The 20,099-nt window shown below is 43.1% G+C and overlaps 1 protein-coding gene across 6 annotated transcripts in view; it reads right to left on the bottom strand.

The window, feature by feature from the left end:
* Positions 1-20,099, bottom strand: part of MACROD2 (mono-ADP ribosylhydrolase 2) — a 1,047,040-nt gene that overhangs the window by 139,904 nt on the left and 887,037 nt on the right. The window lies entirely within an intron of this gene.

Here is a 20,099-nt window from a genome sequence, read left to right as displayed (position 1 = left end):
TGCTAAGTGCAGCAGAAGGCTGAGTTGTTGACGGAAATTTACGATAAACCAATTCATTGATCCTTCCACTGTGGAACCAATATATATTCCCATACAACTTCAATTAGCCCTGTGAACAAACTGACACCTGGCAAACAGAGCCATAAATTACCCTTTGATGTTATCACATCCTAAGGTGAAGTACACAGGGGTTGTTTATTTTACTACCCAGTCCACATTCCTGAGTACACTTTACAAGGAAAAAAAAAAAGGAATGAAAAGCACTATTAACACCTTCGTCTAAGGGACACTTCTGTAGCTGTTAGAAAGCCCCTAGTTATTTCTTCCTTAGGAAGGAAGAGTAATAAGAAGGTGTCACATGAAGAGACTGCCACTGGAAGAGGTGTGACAAATATTACACCATCATTAAAAAAAAGAGAAACCAGAAAATGCTGAGGTGTTTTCTCAGCACCCCTTCTAGTGAGCAATATGTAATGAAATGCAAGTGGAAAACAAAACAAAACAAACCCCAACCCAAACCAAACAAAAATGCTGAATGGGGAGCATTTGAAATGACGAAAGGCAGTGAAGCATGCGTTTGTTTCAGAGCCCACAGCCAGGAGAGTCCTGGATTCTGCCGCTAAATAATTCTCGGGGGAACCAGTCCTTAAGTTTCCATCTTCTATCTGCAAACTCTTGTAACATTGTTCGATTGAGTTTAGGCTAAATCACTTAATATTCAAGAGATATACAGTCTTTTAATAGTGTGAAGTAATACTATAAAGTACCACAGTTGCGCAAACAAATCAATAACCTGAATAAAGGAGAACGGCCAAAGACTGAATCAAGGAGATGAGAGATGGCAGTCCAACACACTGAAACAATCAAAAAGTGCTATTGATATTTCTGAAGCTCTTACATTCTGACAAACACAGGTCCAGAAGGTCTAAAAGTTTGGAGTTGACATTTGAGGCTTTTACACTGAATGCTAAGCAAAGAAGCAAGCTATGAAGTCGTGACTCAGCTGTTACAATGATGGAAAAATTAATCTATGTCGAGCACTCTCAAAGCTGCTTCCTAAATCATCCATGGTGCTCCCTAACCAACATTTTGAACAAGTGCTATTAAAAAAAAAAAAAAAAAAATCATTTGAAGGCATTTTTGAAAAGCATCTAAGTGTTAGGAATTCTTGACCTACATCCAGGATTTTGTCTCTCAGCTTTGTTTTGTCAAGTTCACTGTCAAGGAGCCTGAGACATCAGGAATCCCCACCAGAGACTGAGATGCCCTGGCTAGATTTTGCAGATTTTCCCTCAGTCAAAACAGCTTCTGGCACAGTTTAGCATTAGATTAATTGCATCTTGCAAGATAAACGTAAAGCATTCAATAATTGATATCACGTTATGCTAAATTTGTTAAAAGAAAAGCAAGAAACGAAAGCATTAAGCCCCACAATATATGCTGAAGATGAATAGAGTAATTAGCAGCATACTCTGCTAGATATATTCCAAGTCTAATGGAGCTGGAGGAAGTGGCAGACATAGTACTTCACCAGGACTTCACAGTCATAATTTCTTCTCCAGGTCAGCATATTCTGCAAAACTCAGTGCCAGTGAAAAGTATAACCTGACTTTAACGACTTAGCCCAACTATACAATACCATTGTTTTTTAAAAGCCCAACTCTCCTTTAGCTTCCAGCTGAAGCAGTGCAAGTGAGACCCTCATCTGCAGTTAATCAGCACAGCTCCACCAAAATAAAAAAATCTATGCTATTTAACACTTGTCCAAAACCTGACCCAGCTTATTGTCTTTGGATGTGACTGAAGATGTAATTATTTCAATTGAGGCATCTGAAATATTTGATCAAGAGTGAGTCAATTAGGTTACTGCCAGTAGAGTGTCTTAAAGTCCCATCATTTCTGATGTTCACTAAAACAATACATCTTCCACAGCTGAGTAAATATTTCTTTGGGGAACTTAACACATGAACTGGTTCTCACTCCAGATGTAAATTGCATTGATACAAATTTGCACTGTGTCTTTGATGTGAATCCTACCATCCTCTGTTCATCAATGACCAAATACCTGTAGACTCACAGCTATATCAATACCGATATTCTGAACTTCTGTAGTGCCTTTTTCTTTTGAGTGCTCTACACACATTAATGAGCTAAGTCACAAGAATCCCTGTGGGGTAAGAATTACACTTCACTTCACAATGCAGAGAGGTAAAGCCACTTGCCAAGGCTGTTTGAGAAGTCTACAGTAAAGTGGAGAGTGTAGACAATACATAAGAGAAGTTCCAGCCTTGGTGAGGAGTGAGAAATGTTTGCAGAATTCAAGTCACATTTTTAAGATGTGTCAATCAATATAAGAAAGAAAGAAAAAGAAAAAAAAAACCAAACAAAAACACCATTATTTTGCTGAATGAGAAATAAATGCACTGCATACTTATATTGAATCTGGGAACTTTTTTTCCTTTCTTCTCCAGCAAATCATCTTCCCAAAAGACTTCAACTTACATGCGTTGGAATTTCCTTTGCTGGGGCAAAATAGTCTTGCTTAATGCATCCAGTAATAAAAAAGCACAAAGAATAACTATTCTGGGTGGAACGTGCTAGCATTCATTATCAGTATTGGCTCAGATGTGTGGCATTTCTGGAAGTGCTTAGAAAAAAATTAAAGGGGGTGTTTCATTACTGACATCTCTGACAGCAAAGGCAGAGCAGTTCTGAGCTATTTCTGAAACCCTGCCCTCTGTCATGATATGCTGAAAAACAACAAAGCTCGATTCACTGATTGCCTCATAAGAGATCAAATTTTGATACACAGATCGCACTTTCGAGTTAAATAGTGCAAAAGGATTGTAGACATATTTAAGAAGATAGTGGAGATCACACAGCTCATTGCAGACAATTATTTTCAAATAACAATGGTTAAGTTGACAGTCAGCAAGACAAATAACTATCTGTGGCATTAATGGCTACGGCAGCAGAAAGAAATGTTTGGGGACCAAACAACCTTTGACTCTAGAATGGCTCTGACTTTAGAGATGAGTATTAGAGTAAGTCTGAGAATTACTTTTGGAAGGAATAACCTATCATTTGCCATGTCATCTCAGTGATTCTAACAATGCCAATGGAGATGCTGATTCAGGAAAACTTCCTCCTTCACAAGGGAAAGAAAAATGTCACACCTGGTTTGAGTCAATGGCCTTCATCTTGTGCCTTTAAAGAGCTTTTGGTGGGGATGTACTACCTACATATGTCAATGTTCTAATATTCCAGAAGAAAATGCTAACATCATTTATTTAAGGAGCAGTAACATTAAGCAAAACAGGCTTTCTAACAAATACCTTGCTGTACCATATAGGAAAACCCAGCCTGTATATCTGGTTTAAGTAAGTCACTTGAACGTTTTAATTACTAGATAGTATTCTCTTTAGTACAGAACTGTCTCTTTTCCTAGCTAATACTCTGTATTTCCAGATGAAATATGACAGTTTACTGAAGATGACACTCTGGCCTTGTACATTTTTGTATTTCAGTGGTCAATTTGCATACTAATCATGCACCTCTTCTCTTCTGTATTCCACGGTTATGAACAAGTTCATTTGCAAAATGTGGTACAAATTGACAAGGCATAATAGTTTCTGTTACAAATACAAATATATGAACACTGTTGAGTTACAGCTTAAAGCTGATATTTCATTTTGGCAGTGTTCATTTGCAAATAGGGTAGTTGTGGAACTGCTGGAAAAAGACATGTTTTGGAAGAGGAAAAATTTATAAGGTGCAGAAATAAAGATGTTAGGCAACACCAGAAAGCACGAAATAGCAGAGAAGAAGATGGAGAAAAAAAGAAGTGAAAGGATGAGTGTTCTAACAGAGTTGAAAGGGTGGCAAACGAAGGGAAAATGGTTACAGAAACAAGACTGACGTTCAGCACAGAAGTAAGAGTCTCAGAAATAAAAGCTATACTTTGCTGGCTAAATTTTGCTGTTAGAACCAAATAATACACTATCATTGTCTGCTCCATAAATAGCTCCTTGAAAATGTGGGCTTTCATTGTGTTTATTTTTACGAGCTCTTCCACTAGTGCTAAACATTGGATAGACCTGGCTTTTCTAAAAAACATTTTTTTCCCCTGACAAAAAAATAAAATAAACCAACATAAAATAAAATAGAAAAAGCATATTTGGGTTTTCTTTCTTTACTCATTCTTTAGTGACACACAAAAACACTAGCTGCTCATAAAACACTAAAAAGAAAAGCATCGCAGGAGAGTTCTTGCATGGCTGAAAATAAAACCTAAAATCACTTCAGAAGTGTTGGCCCAAAGTCATTTTCAGTGAACCACAACTGTTATTTCTCATGCCAGCTGGGAACATAAAGAGATTTTATTAATGCATGATTTCTGCATTTACCTCGTATTTCTAACTTGGAATAAATTAGAAACAGACTTAAAGGCCCCATTCCACAGCATGAAGTAAACAAATGTGTTTTACTATATATGCTTTTCAGAATGAATTAAATTCATGAGCATTTGTTCAACTTGCTCACAGCAGCTTTCATTCTGTACAAAATCTGTATGAACAACAGACAACAGTCAAGGCTGCCACTTAACCTTCACACAACAACAGTCCCATCTACCACTGGGTCACTGCACCGAAGAGCAATGGAGGTAACTGTATTTTTAAAACAGCAAACAGAATCATAGAAACATAGAATGCATTAGGCTGGATGGGACTCTCAATGCTAATCTTGTCCAATCTCCCTCACAGGTTGCTCAGGACCCCATCAAGTTTGACACTGAATGTCTCCAAGGATGGACCCTTCACTGCCTCCTGGGCAACTTATTCCAGTATTTCACTATCCTCACTCTAAAGAACTTCCTTCTTACGTCCAACCCAAATCTACTCCAGTTTAATGCTACTCCAGTTTAAAACCATTGCCCTTCATCCTCTCAGTGTTCTTTGATCAAAGGGGAGCACCAAACTCTACTCCATATTCAGCATCTTGGATGTGAGGCTGAACTGAATTGAATGAAAGTTCCCTCTGAAGAGAAGGACCCAAAGAATCAATGCACATTCTCCTCAGACCACTTTTAGCAGCCTCTGGATCTACCCCTGGTACAACCGCTGCATGAAAATATAGCTCAGAAATAAAGTAACTGCCTTACGAGAGCAGCTGAATTGCTTCTGTGAATGATAAAGGATTATGCTACATCAACTACATTTTTTTCCCAACCCAGAATTTCCAAACATATTTCTATCAAAGAGACTAACTGATGATGCCAACCTCTCACTGTAATCAAAAGCAACCGCTGCAGTTCATATGCACAGGACGTCTTGCCATCAATCAGGTAAATAACTTGGAAAAAAAATTCCATCACCGGAAGGGAGTTTGAATTAAACCTTTAGAAGGGAGCTAGCAAGTCATTATTATGTACACCATTCAGGTATTTTTGCTGAGCAGTGCTTCACTCTTCCAAAAGAAACTAGAAAGTCAATAAAGTTGAACTAACTAACTTTTAAAAATATACTCAATGACCTTACACCTGGGCTAAGACAGAGTAATGGCTCTGGAACAGGGTTTACTCGAAAAGAGAGTACCACCAGCTTCAACGGCTTTCTCATTCGGTGTGATGACTGCCTGAAATATCTTTGTGACAACCTAATGGAAATAAAAAGGGAATCCTTCAGCTAAGCATGAGAATTAACTTAAACTCAGAATTTCCCCACTAACTGTACTTTGGAATGAGACCTTAAGAATATATGCACTGAACAAGATGTTGCTTATATGGCGGTTAAAATTAAGGGAAAAATGGAAGAATCCATAAATATGAGAAACAGAGGAGTTTGAAATTAAATGCACAAGCAGTCCTTACAAAAATAGATTTTCCAAGCTGTTTTTATGGCAATTTTTACAGACATATGAGAGTTTTATTAGCATAAGCACAGATTTCCATAAAGAAATTCTTAATCAAATTTACCACACCTTCATTTCTGTTTCGTATCAGTTTTTAACATCAGTGAAAATAATCTGGCTGAACTGGTAAAAGACTGGATTCATACACTGAAGTGTCTCAATGCGAGTTATTAATTTCCTGACAGCAATTTACGTTCCAGAAGAGATGCACAACACATAATAAACATAATGACATGAAATAAGACAAAACATTAAATCTTGAGCCAGCCCCTCTGGGTTCAGACATTCTGAACAATTAATGAATCGGGTCATCCATATAAATTTCTTATTTTTTAAGTGGAGTGTCTGTTTAGCTCCCCTGTATGCTGCCTTTATGAATAATGGAAAGGACTGTATATCTTGCTCCTTCAGACTGAGTCCGCATTTTCGCTGACAGGGATTCTAGCTGTAGTATAAATAAGATACATCCCAAATGCAAAAGCAATCGTGTAATAAAACTCCATCTAGAAGCACAAATTTTAAGGAAAGATAATCCTTCCTATGGTCGCAAAGATGATTAGGGGACTAGAACATTTCTCTTATGAGGAAAGACTGAGAGAATTGGCTTCTTTTAGGCTTCAAAAGAGAAGATTGAGTGGGGGATCTCATAAATGATGAAATCTTAAAGGGTGCTGTCAAGGGGATGGTGTCAGTTGTTTTTCAGTGGTGCCCAGTGACAGGACAAGGAGTAATAGGCACAAACTTGAACACAGTAAGTTCCATCTAAACGTGTGAGGGTGATGGAACACTGGAACAGGCTGCCCAGGGATGTTGTGGAGTCTCCCTCTCTGGAGATACTCAAAACTCGGCTGAATATGCTTCTGTGTAATCTGGTGAAGGTGATCCTGCTCTGGCCAGGGGGTTGGACTGCATGATATTTTGAGGTCCCTTCCAGCTCCTGAAATTCTGTGAAATTCTTTGACTTAAGGGTGATGGAGCACTGGAGCAGGCTGCCCAGAGAGGTGGTGAAGTCTCCATCTCTGGGGACATTTGAAATCTACGAGGACGCGTTCCTGTGTGACCTTCTTTAAGTGAACCTGCTTTGGCAAAGGGTTTGGACTTGATGGTACCCAGAGGTCCCTTCCAACCCTTACCGTTCTGTGATTCTGTGCTAATCACATTTAAGGTCTCCGAATTCAGATGTTAAGTAAACATTTTAAACAACCTTTCATTACCATGTTGCACATATCCCTCCCATCACTGCCACTGGCAAGCTCCTAAGAAGGTTAACTAATCTGCCCATCATTATGAAAAGTACTGTGAAAGTCTAACACCACTCACTCAAATCAGTATCATGTTACTGTATGTTTGAAAGACAGCACTATTTTTTTTCTGGGAGGAAAAAAGATGGCGTCTTTCAGGTGTCTCCAACCTTCTGACTCGTATGTCTGTTTAACCAACATGCTCAGCAGCACAATTAAATTAGTGAAATGCTGTCAGAGAACATTTCTGTATATGACCTAGGGGCAAAAGAAACAAGGGGGTATGGGTATAAATTCTGGCTCCAGTTCAGCAGAGCACTTTAGCATACTCCTGAGCTAAGCAATGAGGGTCTTTAAAGCCACTGGACCATGAGCAAATGCTTAATTACAGAATTAACTGTTCTCAGAATTCAGTCCAAACAGCTTGATCTTGTAGTAGATAAACACTCTCAGCTTCCATTATACTGAGAGCTGTTCATGCTCCGTGTTGAGGTGACTGAACAGTTTGGGTGTGACAGTGTAAGCTGGAAACTATGTCTCTGGCAGTAGGGAAGAGAAGCAAAGCTGTGCTAAGGCTGAAGATCATAGAACCAAAGAATCATAGAATTGCTTTGGTTGGAAAAGACCTCTAAGATCATTGAGTCCAACCATAGACCTAACACCACCACCTTCATTAAACCATGTCCCGAAGTGCCACACGTTTCTTGAACATCTCCAGGGATGGTGACTCTACCACCTCCTTGGGCAACCTATTCCAATGCCTGACTTCTCTTTCTATAAAGATTTTTTTCCTAATGTCCAACCTAAACCTCCCCTGGCACAATTTCAGGTAATTTCCTCTCTTCCTATCACCTGGTATTAGAGAGAACAGACCAACCCCCACCTCACTCCAACCTCCTTTCAGGGAGTTCACAGAGCAATGAGGTCTCCCCTCAGACTTCTCCAGACTAAACAATACCAGTTCCCTCAGCTTCTCCTCATAAGTCTTTTTCTCCATACCCTTCACCAGCTTTCTTGCCCTTCTCTGGACACACTCTAGCACCTCAATGCCCTTATAGAGAGGGCCTCAAAAATGAATCCAGTATTTGAGGTGTGGCCTCACCAGAGCCAAGTACAGGGGCATGATCACTTCCCTACTCCTGCTGGCCACACATTTCCTGATCCAGGCCAGGATGCTCTTGGCCTTCTTGGCCACCTGAGCACATTGCTGGCTCATGTTCAGTTGCTCTTCTTTCCTTAAACAAAAAAAAAAAATCATTACTTGGAAATGTGGTATAATTTGTATCCCATGAAGATAAACACAAATAACCTCCAGGGTAAACCTACACAAGTATAAAAGAAAGAATCAGAAAACCAAAAAGACTAAAAAAGTTCAAGATTGTAAAGTAGGCTTGAAAACATTATCCTCTGTAGCCAGGGTAGTTTGTCTGGAGTGACTTCTGCAAGCAGAAGTGGATTGTAAATGTTTTAAGTGAATTCTCATGAAAGACCTCTTTTCAGCCCCACCTTGCTTTTAGCATCATTATTTCATTATTATTAGCATTTGAGTTTATTAATTGCCCATTCCATGCCTAAAAGTACTTCTTGGGAACTGTAACAGCAGCACTTTCTGTGATGGAGGGAAGACTTTGTTAGCAATTAGGCACTTGAAATGTGTTAAGTGGTTTAAGAGTGGTGCAACTTGAGCCCTGGGTGAAAGTGTAAGCAGATTCCAGACTATCTGAAAAGTGGGATTTAGACACACAAGTTTAACAAGTGTACACTAATGCAGATGAATGTCAAAACAGAAAGGAGGTATGGCATCCTTGAAATGGCAGACTTTTTTAATGGCTTGAGATTTTAAGAATGCATATTTGATTGCTCATTAAAGTGATCATTGTTGTAGTTTCTTAAGTGCATTACACTGCCTCTTTGTAAGACTTTCTCTCCCAACCATTCAACTGTCTCTGTTTTCTATCTAAATAGCATTTAAATTATTTAACATAAAACTGGTGCAGTCTGGTGACCAAAAGTTCAAAAATACAAGCAGGGCTTCTAATGAATAAATTGCAGCAGCAATTTGAAAATTGTAGGGCTTAAAGAACATTACAAGTCTCATTTGAAGAAAATCTCCTCAAAGACTACTATTTATCATTTCAAACACATTTCCTTGCCCACTGAGAAAGGAAGGAAGGAGTCTGAGATCTTTAAGACTGAGCAAGTGGATGAGATTTTGTTATGAGAATAGACTGCACAGCTGCGGTAGCCCCAGCCTCAACCTTCAAAGCTCAAATATTTCCTGTTGACAATGCATGTGCATCAGAGAGGCCAAAAACCTAGTACCCAATGGCAAAACACAGGAACAGAAGTCTGTACTTTCTACAGACTATACATGCACATCTTCCCCTCTTCCTTCATACTTGTCCATTGTGCGATTCATTCATATTCATTCATATTCATTCATATATTGCATTCATCTGCAAGAAGATCACCTCAATTCTAACTAAAAATAATCAACAAGCTTGCCTATAAAAACCATGGCAGTAATACAATACATATCCTTCAACCCCCCAAAATTAATTTTTTAGCTTCTGTAGTTTGCCTAAATAGGAATCCTTTAAAAAAAAAAAAAAAAAGTCTTTAACCATGGAAACCAACCTGTGAAAATCTGGTCCTTCACATCTGCTAAATCACTGGCAACAAGACAGGTCAGGGAAAAGGTAAGGAACAACTGAAAACAATCTGAGGATACTAATTTACAGAGGGTGGTTGCTATATATTTTTTTTTGTCTTGGATTTCTTGTTAATAATTTACAGGAACTCCAGCTGGAGTTCAGTGTGCAGTATATTACATGCAAGCACTCAGCACCACAAAATCTGCTGCCATTCTAGGAAACATGAATCAATCCATGGATTTAGGAAGGGCAGGTCCTGCCTCTCCAACCTGATCTCCCTCTATGATCAGGTGACCCGTCTGGTGGACGTGGGGAGGCCTGTGGATGTGGTCTACCTGGACTTCAGCAAGGCCTTTGACACCGTCCCCCACAGTAAACTGCTGGCTAAGCTGTCAGCTCGTGGTTTGGACAGCAACACTCTGTGCTGGGTTAGGAACTGGCTGGAGGGCCGAGCCCAGAGAGTGGTGGTGAATGGTGCCACAGCCAGCTGGCGGCCAGGCACCAGTGGCGTCCCCCAGGGATCAGTGCTGGGCCCCATCCTCTTTAACATCTTCATTGATGATCTCGATGAGGGGGTTGAGTCAGCCATCAGCAAGTTTGCAGATGACACCAAGTTGGGAGCAGATGTTGGTCAGTTAGAGGGTGGAAAGGCTCTGCAGAGGGACCTCGACCGACTGGACAGATGGGCAGAGGCCAATGGCATGGCATTTAACAAGTCCAAGTGCCGGGTGCTGCACTTTGGCCACAGCAACCCCATGCAGAGCTACAGGCTGGGGTCAGAGTGGCTGGAGAGCTGCCAAACAGAGAGGGACCTGGGGGTGCTGATTGACACCCGCATAAACATGAGCCAGCAGTGTGCCCAGGTGGCCAAGAGGGCCAATGGCATCCTGGCCTGTATTAGGAATAGTGTGGCCAGCAGGAGCAGGGAGGTCATTGTGCCCCTGGACTCTGCATTGGTTAGGCCGCACCTTGAGTCCTGTGTCCAGTTCTGGGCCCCTCAGTTTAAGAAGGACATTGAGACACTTGAGCGTGTCCAGAGAAGGGCAACAAGGCTGGGGAGAGGCCTTGAGCACAAGCCCTATGAGGAGAGGCTGAGGGAGCTGGGATTGTTTAGCCTGGAGAAGAGAAGGCTCAGGGGAGACCTCATTGCTCTCTACAACTACCTGAAAGGTGGTTGTAGACAGGAGGGGGTTGGTCTCTTCTCCCAGGCAACCAGCACCAGAACAAGGGGACACAGTCTCAAGCTGTGCCAGGGGAGGTTTAGACTCGAGGTGAGGAAAAAGTTCTTCACTGAGCGAATCGTTCGTCATTGGGATGTGCTGCCCAGGGAGGTGGTGGAGTCACCGTCCCTGGAGGTATTCAAGAGGAGATTGGACGTGGCACTTGGTGCCATGGTCTAATCGTGAGGTCTGTTGGGACAGGTTGGACTTGATGATCCTTGGGGTCTCTTCCAACCTTAATTATACTGTGATACTGTAATCCAGCAAGGGTCTCTCTCATCTTGTACACAAAGATTACTTCTCGAATTACTAGAAATTCTCAAAATGGAAGACACTTTTGCAATCTGTTTACACTTTCATCCTTAGACTGTGGAATTACTTTTCCACACAAGTACTACTGTGAAATTCAGCCGTGGTGCTGAGATAACTTTCCCAGTCAAGTAAAGGTTACAATTTTTCAAAAAACATGGCATTCACAGAGATGGCAAGAAATAAAAAATTTCCTTCTAGATTCCTAGCTGTTCAATTATTTTGAGTAATACAGACTTAGATTCACAAAGACATTTGGCTTTTCCTAGTATTTCCCATCTATGTACAAAACAGGTGGCAATATTATTACACTACCTGTCAAGTTCTTTGCAGTGATGAAACATACCATTTCCTCTACTTGTAAGAATACATAGAATAAACCAGGTTGGAAGAGACCTTCAAGATCATCACGTCCAACCCAGCAACCAATCCAACACCACCCAAACAACTAACCCATGGCACCAAGCACCCCATCAAGTCTTCTCCTGAAAACCTCCAATGACGGCGACTCCACCACCTCCCCAGGCAGCCCATTCCAATGGGCAATCACTCTTTCTGTATAGAACTTCTTCCTAACATCTAGCCTGAACCTCCCCTGGCACAGCCTGAGACTGTGTCCTCTTGTCCTGGTACTGGCCGCCTGGGAGAAGAGACCAACATCCGTCTGTCTACAACCTCCCTTCAGGTAGTTGTAAAGAGTAGTAAGGTCACCCCTGAGTCTCCTCTTCTCCAGGCTAAGCAACCCCAGCTCCCTCAGCCTGTCCTCGTAGGGCTTATGTTCCAAACCCCTCACCAACTTTGTTGCTCTTCTCTGGACTCGTTCCAGCAAGTCAACCTCCTTCCTAAACTGAGGGGCCCAGAACTGGACACAGGACTCGAGGTGTGGCCTAACCAGTGCAGTGTACAGGGGCAGAATGACCTCCCTGCTCCTGCTGGCCACACTGTTCCTGATGCAGGCCAGGATGCCATTGGCCCTCCTGGCTGCTTGGGCACACTGCATGTTCATGTTCAGTCTACTGTCAACCAGCACCCCCAGGTCCCTCTCTACCTGGCTGCTCTCCAGCTACTCTGACCCCAGCCTGTAGCTCTGCATGGGGTTGTTGTGGCCAATGTGCAGAACCCGGCACTTGGATGTGTTCAATCTCATGCCGTTGGACTCTGCCCATCTGCCCAGCCTGTCGAGGTCCCTGTGCAGAGCCTCTCCACCCTCCAGCAGATCAACTCCTGCCCCCAGCTTGGTGTCATCAGCAACTTTACTGATGCCCTTGTCCAGATCATCAATAAAGATGTTAAAGAGCATGGGGCCCAGCACTGATCCCTGGGGCACACCACTGGTGACTGGCTGCCAGCTGGATGTGGCACCATTCACCACCACTAGGCTAAAACCTACTTCTCCCTACAACTACCTGAAAGGAAGTTTTAACGAGGTGGGGGTTGCTCTCTTCTCCCAAGTAACACGCTGTAGGACAAGAGCAAATTACGTTAGGTTGCACCAGTGGAGGTTTACATTAGATACTAGGAAAAAATTCTTACTGAAAGAGTGGTCAGGCATTGGAACAGGCTGCCCAGGGAGGTGGTAGAGTTACCATCCCTGGAGATGCTAAAAAAACCATGTAGACATAGCATGTTGGGACATGGTTAGTGGAAGTCATGTTGTTGGGTTGATGGTTTGACTTGACAATGTTAGAGGTATTTTCCAATCTTAATAACCCCACAATTCTATTTCATGACCCTAAAAACTAGTATTATGCCAAAGTGATGTTGATCCAAAACATTTATGCTCTTCATGAATATACATTTTTAATTTTTGTAATGAAACAGTTTTGAAACTTTACTAAAAATTAGATGAAATTTTATAAGTGGTATCTGTAGTCCCATGAATGGACCAACAGTTGCATGCTGAGCATGGATCCAGTGGGCTGTAATATCTTATTCAGACCTTACTCTCAGCAGGCCTGTGTGCATTCAGCTTTAGGCTGCTCAGTAGCAGCTAAGGATTTATTGTCTACAAATATTTACATTAAGTTTCTTCTGTTTATACTAACTCATAATTTATAGGCTGGAAAACAAATCATCATCTGATTAAATTTACAGACAGAAATCTAGTGTCACTGCTGCACCCAGAGTGATATCATCTCACATTATTAGCAGAAGTACAATATGAAATAGCCAATATAATTATTTTTAAATATTCACAACTGGAAAGAAAGGGACATGAATAAGACTTCTCTGTGGGCACACAGTAATCAGGGCATTACTGTTTGCCAGTTTGCTGTTGGCAAGCCAGGACACCAACATGTGGTGGTTCAGGCTGGGTGTCCCCCCTGGTGCCACCACACAAGCCACACCTGGTGTGTCCCAATTGTCCAGCCCAGGGGGTGGACATGGGAAGCTATGTATTTCATCCCATAATGTCCTGCTCCCCATAAAACCATCAGCAAGGGTCCTGCACTTCCTCTTTCTTCCCTCACTGCTATCTGGTAATGGGGGGAGCTATCTCATGGCCTCTTGGGCCTGGCTAGGCCCAAGGCTGGTTGGGGTGGAGGGCAATCTTAGATTTGGCCAGCTGACATTAGCCTAAGAGTGGAGGGGGGGGAGAAGGAGCCCTGGGGGTTTTGGGTGTACCCTCAGGTGGGAATGGGATGCTTTTGGGTATGCTTTGGGATCTCTTTTGTCACTGTGCTTGTGGTTCTCTGTTACATATTCACAGCTTTTCCATTTAAAATTGCCACCACTTTTGCAATCCATTTGTCTGAGTCTCATTTTTTTTAACCCATGGTGGGAGGAAGGGAGGATCAGCCCCTCAATCCACCACACAACACCACATGTCCCTGTCTTGCAGCATACACATAACGGCACTAAGTCCCTGCCCAACTTGTTTCTAACCTTCATTATCCATAAGAGAGCCATGCCATTAGCATCATTTGTTCAGGAGGCTGCTGACAATTTGACTTTGGGAGTTATTACTGAGATATTAATTGTTTTGGTCATCTTCTGGACTTAAGTGAAACACTTGGGTATGCAGCCTAGGGGACAAGGCACAGGCAGTTTTGCACAGTCGCATTAGATGATTGTAGCACTTTGGCCAGGCAAGGCAGGTCTAGTACAAAGTACAGTGAAATCATGGAACAGCTGGGGTTGGAAGTCACCTCTGGAAATCATCTGGTCCACCCCCCAACCTACTACCTGAAGGGAGGCTGTAGACAGGCGGAGGTTGGTCTCTTCTCCCAGGCAACCAGCACCAGAACAAGAGGACACAGTTTCAAGCTGCGCCAGAGAAGGTTTAGGCTGGAGGCTAGGAAGAAATTCTACACAGAGAGAGCAATTGCCCATTGGAATGGGCTGCCCAGGGAGGTGGTGGAGTCACCATCATTTAGGAGGAGACTTGATAGGGTGCTTGGTTGCATGGTTTAGTTGATTAGGTGGTGTTGGATGGTAGGTTGGACATGATGATCTTGAAGGTCTCTTCCAACCTGGTTTATTCTATTCTACTCTATTCTATTCTATTCTAGTCTACTAAAGTAGGTTCACCTAGATCAGGTTGTACAGAAACATGCCCAAGTGGCTTTGGAAAGTCTCCAGAGAAGGAGACTCTGCAACCTACCTGTGCAGCCTGTTAAAGTGCTTCAGCACCCTCAAAGAAGTTTCTCCTTCAGTTTAAGTGAAACCTCCTGTGTTCTATTTTGTAGCCCCTTGTCCTATCACTCACCACCACTGAAGAGATACCAGCACCATCCTCATGACCTCCACTCTTTAGATATTGATAAGATCCCCTTTGTCTGCTCTTCTGCAGGCTAAAGAGCCCTAGGTCTCTCAGCCTCTCCACGTAAGAGGGATACTCCTGTACGCTAACCATTTTTGTGACTTTCTGTTGGACTCTCTCCAGTAGTTTCTCGACACTCAAATGAGACAAAACTTTCTTTCCAATAAGGAGTTTTCCTGAGGAAAACAAAGAGATTTAATGACACATTCCACTAGAGTCTGGGAAACAAAAGCAGATCAAGAGCCTGGATGTTTCTAAGGAATGCTGAGGGTGGCAGTAACCGGACCCCACTTTTCATGATTTCTCCCTCTCAGCCACCATGCTGCTCCCCACACTGTGTGGCTGCAAGCCAACTGCAGCTCAGCCTAAGGGAGGCTACAGGGAATGCTGCAGCCCTGAGCCTTCCTGCCCACGGCACCCGAAGCTCTCAGGGACACATTTGAGCTTGCTTCCAAACTCCAGCCCTGCTGAAAGACCATTTTTCACATTTGATGGCAGCGTTTCTCAAGGCTCATGCTGTCCACCTCCCATCCTGCCTGGCACCACTCTCCGTAGCCAACCCAAAGATGGAGCAGAGCGGATGGCATCAGGGAACTGCTCCAGCACATGGCAGACACGGGGAAAAGCTACGCTTTCTCAGCTGCCAGGCACGCAAAGCGGCTGTTGCAAGAGGCTGTGCCAGGCAAGCAGGTTTTCCCTTTGGTCTGAAAGGTGAGCTCCTCATCCAAAGCAGAGATCTTATGCAGAGTATTCCCACAGAGTGCTGGCCACAAACCCAGCTGCAAATGGCACAGCAGCTGCACACAGCCTGCTCCTTCCCTTGACAGTACATACAATCTGGGTTGCTGGCTTTGAAAGAATAAAGAAAAACTTGCCTAGGTACAATCTGGCCTTTTACTTCTTTATACAGTACACCATACGGTAATAGCAGTTTTCACTACCAGCCTCCCTCAGTCAGGGCTTAAATCTTTGCAGATGTCAGCAAACCTTCCATTTCACTTTCACATGAACTACAGAAGCCAGAAGTCCTACTGTAGCTTGTTACACCTTCCCTAATGTTAATGCACCATTTTGAATACCAACAGAAATTGTACTTGTGTATTTGAAAGGAGTCTGCAACCTGATGCCAGGTCACCATGTGGCTGCAGATAGCTCAGCCTGTCCCCGTGAGGAGCTGCACACTCAGATTCCAACCTGACACACAGAAAGCAATGGGTTGCAAATGCTACCTAAACACTAATTGTCTTATTTCTCTCCTTTGCCTCTGGGCAGCTTGTTTTCACAGCTGTAAAATCCAAGCACGAGGCAGATTTGTTGAAGCTTCAGGTGTGTCTGTCAAACCATTTAAAGGCTTTGTTACTATGATAGTAATTCTATGATAGTAATTTGAAGAATTATAGAATTGTCTGGTTGGAAAAGACCTTAAAATCATCTAGTCCAACCATAACCTAACATCTCCCTGTTAGACCATGTCCCTAAGTGCCTCACACAGGTATCTTTTAAATATCTCTAGGGATGGTGACTGCCAGTTCCCTGGGCAGCCTGTTCCAGTGCCCAATGACCACTGAAGAATTTTTTCCTAATATCCAATCTAAACCTCTCCTGGCTAAACTTAGGTCCATTTCCTCTCACCCTGTCACTTGTTACCTGGGAGAAGAGGACAGTCCTCACCTGCTGGCCACACTACTACTTAACACAAGCCATGATGCTGTTGGCCACAATTCAGACATGTTCCTTCAGGTCCTAGGGCTAACCTGCTTTGAGTAAATGTCACTGACTAACCACAGCTTCCTGACACAAACCCCAAACTCTTTCAAAGCCTAGTATTGCTATGATAAAATGCACATGATGTAGGCAATGTTCAGGTAGAGAAAAGCCCCAAAGCCCCAGGAGCTTTGAGGAGCTTGTCTTTTAGAACCAGGGAATAATCAAGAGTTATTGGAAGTGAAGTTTCCTTGCTATTGCTCTTGGGTTTTTTTGTGGTGGGTTTTGTGTTTTTCATTCAGGCACCTGTGTTTGCTTTTTACATCACACCATCAATTATAGAGGAAGTCACAGTAGTTACAGATATCTTTACTCTCCCTGGACATGAACAAAAGTTGAAATTTCTCCAATCCTAGCTAATCCTTAGCCCTTGGGAGCATCCTTCCATGCTCTTATCTATGGCTTATCAAGTAATAAAACCAGCTTCAAAGCAAATTCAGCACCCCTGCATAACACCACAGTCCTACTGCTTCCAAAAGTGGATGATGTGAATTTGGGACCATGGTGGAGCCCGTGTGATGAGGCCCCATGCCCGGATGTGGAGGGCTGCTGAGAAGCATGCAGGGTTGTGGCAACTCAGCTGCTTCCCTGCACCAGAGACTAGCAGACCTGAGCTGTGCTCTGGGCTTCATGGGTCCTATGGGCTGGGTCTGCATTAGGAAAATTAGCTCTGGTATAAGTAAAGAAATGGAAAGTACACAAAAGCATAGTAAAAAAATGGGGGGAAAAGCAATATCTGAGGCAATTCAAGTTCTCAATGGTGGCCTCGGTTAACAGTCTCAGGATATCCCCATAAAGAAATACAGTACTCTCTGGCACAGAAGAGCTTTCATTCTGCATTTGCTTCTGGGTTTGATGCACTGCTGTTCTCCCTAGAGAAAGGGCAGTTATTTTTTATCTCATCCAGGAGAGCTGTGGCTGAATCACTGAGCTACAATACATGTGCCTGTGTGAAAAGAGACAGCTCACCACCCACAAAGCATGTTTAGAATGGCTGGGGATCACAGAAATCACACATTCAAACCCCAGAAGAGCTGTCTTCAAGCCTTCAGCTTTCTAAGCAAAGGCAATTTTCAGAAGGTGTTTTAGGGCATGGGCTGTCGCTCCCAGAGGTGAAAGCAAAGATAAAGGCAGGGGGCTTCCAGACACTTTGGACAGAGCTACCTCTGACCAGCTGCATCCCCCTGGCACTGTGCTCTCCAGGAACAAAGCTGATTCCTTTTCTCCTGGGTAATTCAAATAAAGACGGAGAAATCATGAAGAGATGAAAGGGATGGGGAAGCAAGTAAATACATGTTATTACCAAACTCTGGATAGTGGTAAAGAAAAAAGATGAGCAAATCTGAAGGACTTATGAATCTTTAAAACCAATGCTGCTGTCATCCAGCCTCTCATAAGCCAACCCTAGTGTTTAAACACAGTAATAATCTACCTATATATTGCCCCTCTGTCACTTCATTTGAATCATTAATGTCACAACAAAAAGAACAGTCTTACTTCCTAGGCAATTACTGTGTATCTATTAAAATGAATTAAATCTCTATTGAAAATGCTTGTTTGCTCCATATTCATCCTGTTAATGTGCATCTTTTCCTTTGTTATATCTGGTAAAATGTTGAGCACACTATGTTGGGAAAATCAATAATTAAATAGCTTTACAGTAATTACTCCAATAGCACACATTCTTGCCACTTAACAATACAAATTAAATCCACTAAATTAAAATTTAAACTAACAGACAAAGCTGGGCATGTCAAACACTAGCCCTCCCAGATGTCTGTACTGGTCAGAAAGTCATTACATTGAGCGACAAGCCTCCTGCAGAACATTTTAGGGAGTGTTTTATTTGCTCATTTGTCTTTATCGCTGGTGTGTTTCAAGGCATGAGAGGCAAGTCAATACAAAAACATGGCAAGCGGCAGCAGCAGGGAGAAGGGGGCGCACAAGCAAATGGAAATGGCCTGAAATTGTGCCAGGGGAGGGTTTGATTTGATATTAGGAATCATATCTGTACTCAAAGAGTGGTCAGGCACAGGAATAGGTTGCTCAGAGAGGTGGTGGATAGAACAGAATAGAATAGAATAGAATAGAATAGAATAGAGTAGAATAGAATAGAATAGAATAGAATAGAATAAACCAGGTTGGAAGAGACCTTCGAGATCATCGTGTCCAACCTATCATCCAACACCACCCAATCAACTAAACCATGCAACCAAGCATCCTGTCAAGCCTCACCCTGAACACCCCCAGCGACGGCGACCCCACCACCTCCTCAGGCAGCCCATTTCAGTGGGCAATCACTCTCTCTGTGTAAAACTTCCTTCTAACCTCCAGCCTAAACCTCCCCTGACGCAGCCTGAGACTGTGCCCTCTTGTTCTGGTACTGGTTGCCTGGGGGAAGAGACCAACCTCCGCCTCACTACAACCCCCCTTCAGGTAGTTGTAGAGAGCAATAAGGTCACCCCTGAGTCTCCTCCTCTCCAGACTAAGCAACCCCAGCTCCCTCAATCTCTCCTCATAGGGCTGTGCTCCAAGCCCCTCACCAACCTTGCTGCACAGTCCTTGAAGACGTGTGCTCCTGTGGCCAAGAAGGCCAAGGCCATTCTGGGGTGTATTAGAAGGGGTCTGGTTAGTAGGTCAAGAGAGGTTCTTCTCCCCCTCTACTCTGCCCTGGTGAGGTTGCATCTGGAATATTGTGTCCAGTTCTGGGCCCTTCAGTTCAAGAAGGACCTCGGGGAACTGCTTGAAAAAGTCCAACACAGAGCCACAAAAATGATTAAGGGAGTGGAACATCTTCCTTATGAGGAGAGAGTGAGGCAGCTGGGGCTCTTTAGCTTGGAGGAGACTGAGAGGTGACTTCATTAATGTTTATAAATATGCAAAGGGGGAGTGCCAAGAGGATGGAGTCAGGCTCTTCTCAGTGATGCCCAATGACAGGACAATGGGCAATGGGTGGAAGTTGAGGCATAGGAAGTTCCATGGACACATGAGGATATATCATTTCACTGTGAGGATGACAGAACACTAGGACAGGCTGCCCAGGGCAGTTGTGGAGTCTCCCTCTCCAGAAATATTCAAGACCTGTCTAGATGTGGTCCTGTGTGACCTGCTCTAGGTGACCCTGCTCTGGCAGGGGGGTTGGACTGGATGATCTTTCAAGGTCCTTTCCAGCCCCTAACATTCTGTGATACCGGGATTCTATGATGTGGCACTCTGGGACATGGTTTAATGGCCACAG

Source organism: Dryobates pubescens, chromosome 3, assembly GCF_014839835.1.
Source record: "Dryobates pubescens isolate bDryPub1 chromosome 3, bDryPub1.pri, whole genome shotgun sequence".
Taxonomy (NCBI): domain Eukaryota; kingdom Metazoa; phylum Chordata; class Aves; order Piciformes; family Picidae; genus Dryobates; species Dryobates pubescens.
The sequence above is the reverse complement of the archived record's forward strand: the minus strand, read 5'-3'. Positions and strand labels throughout refer to the sequence as shown.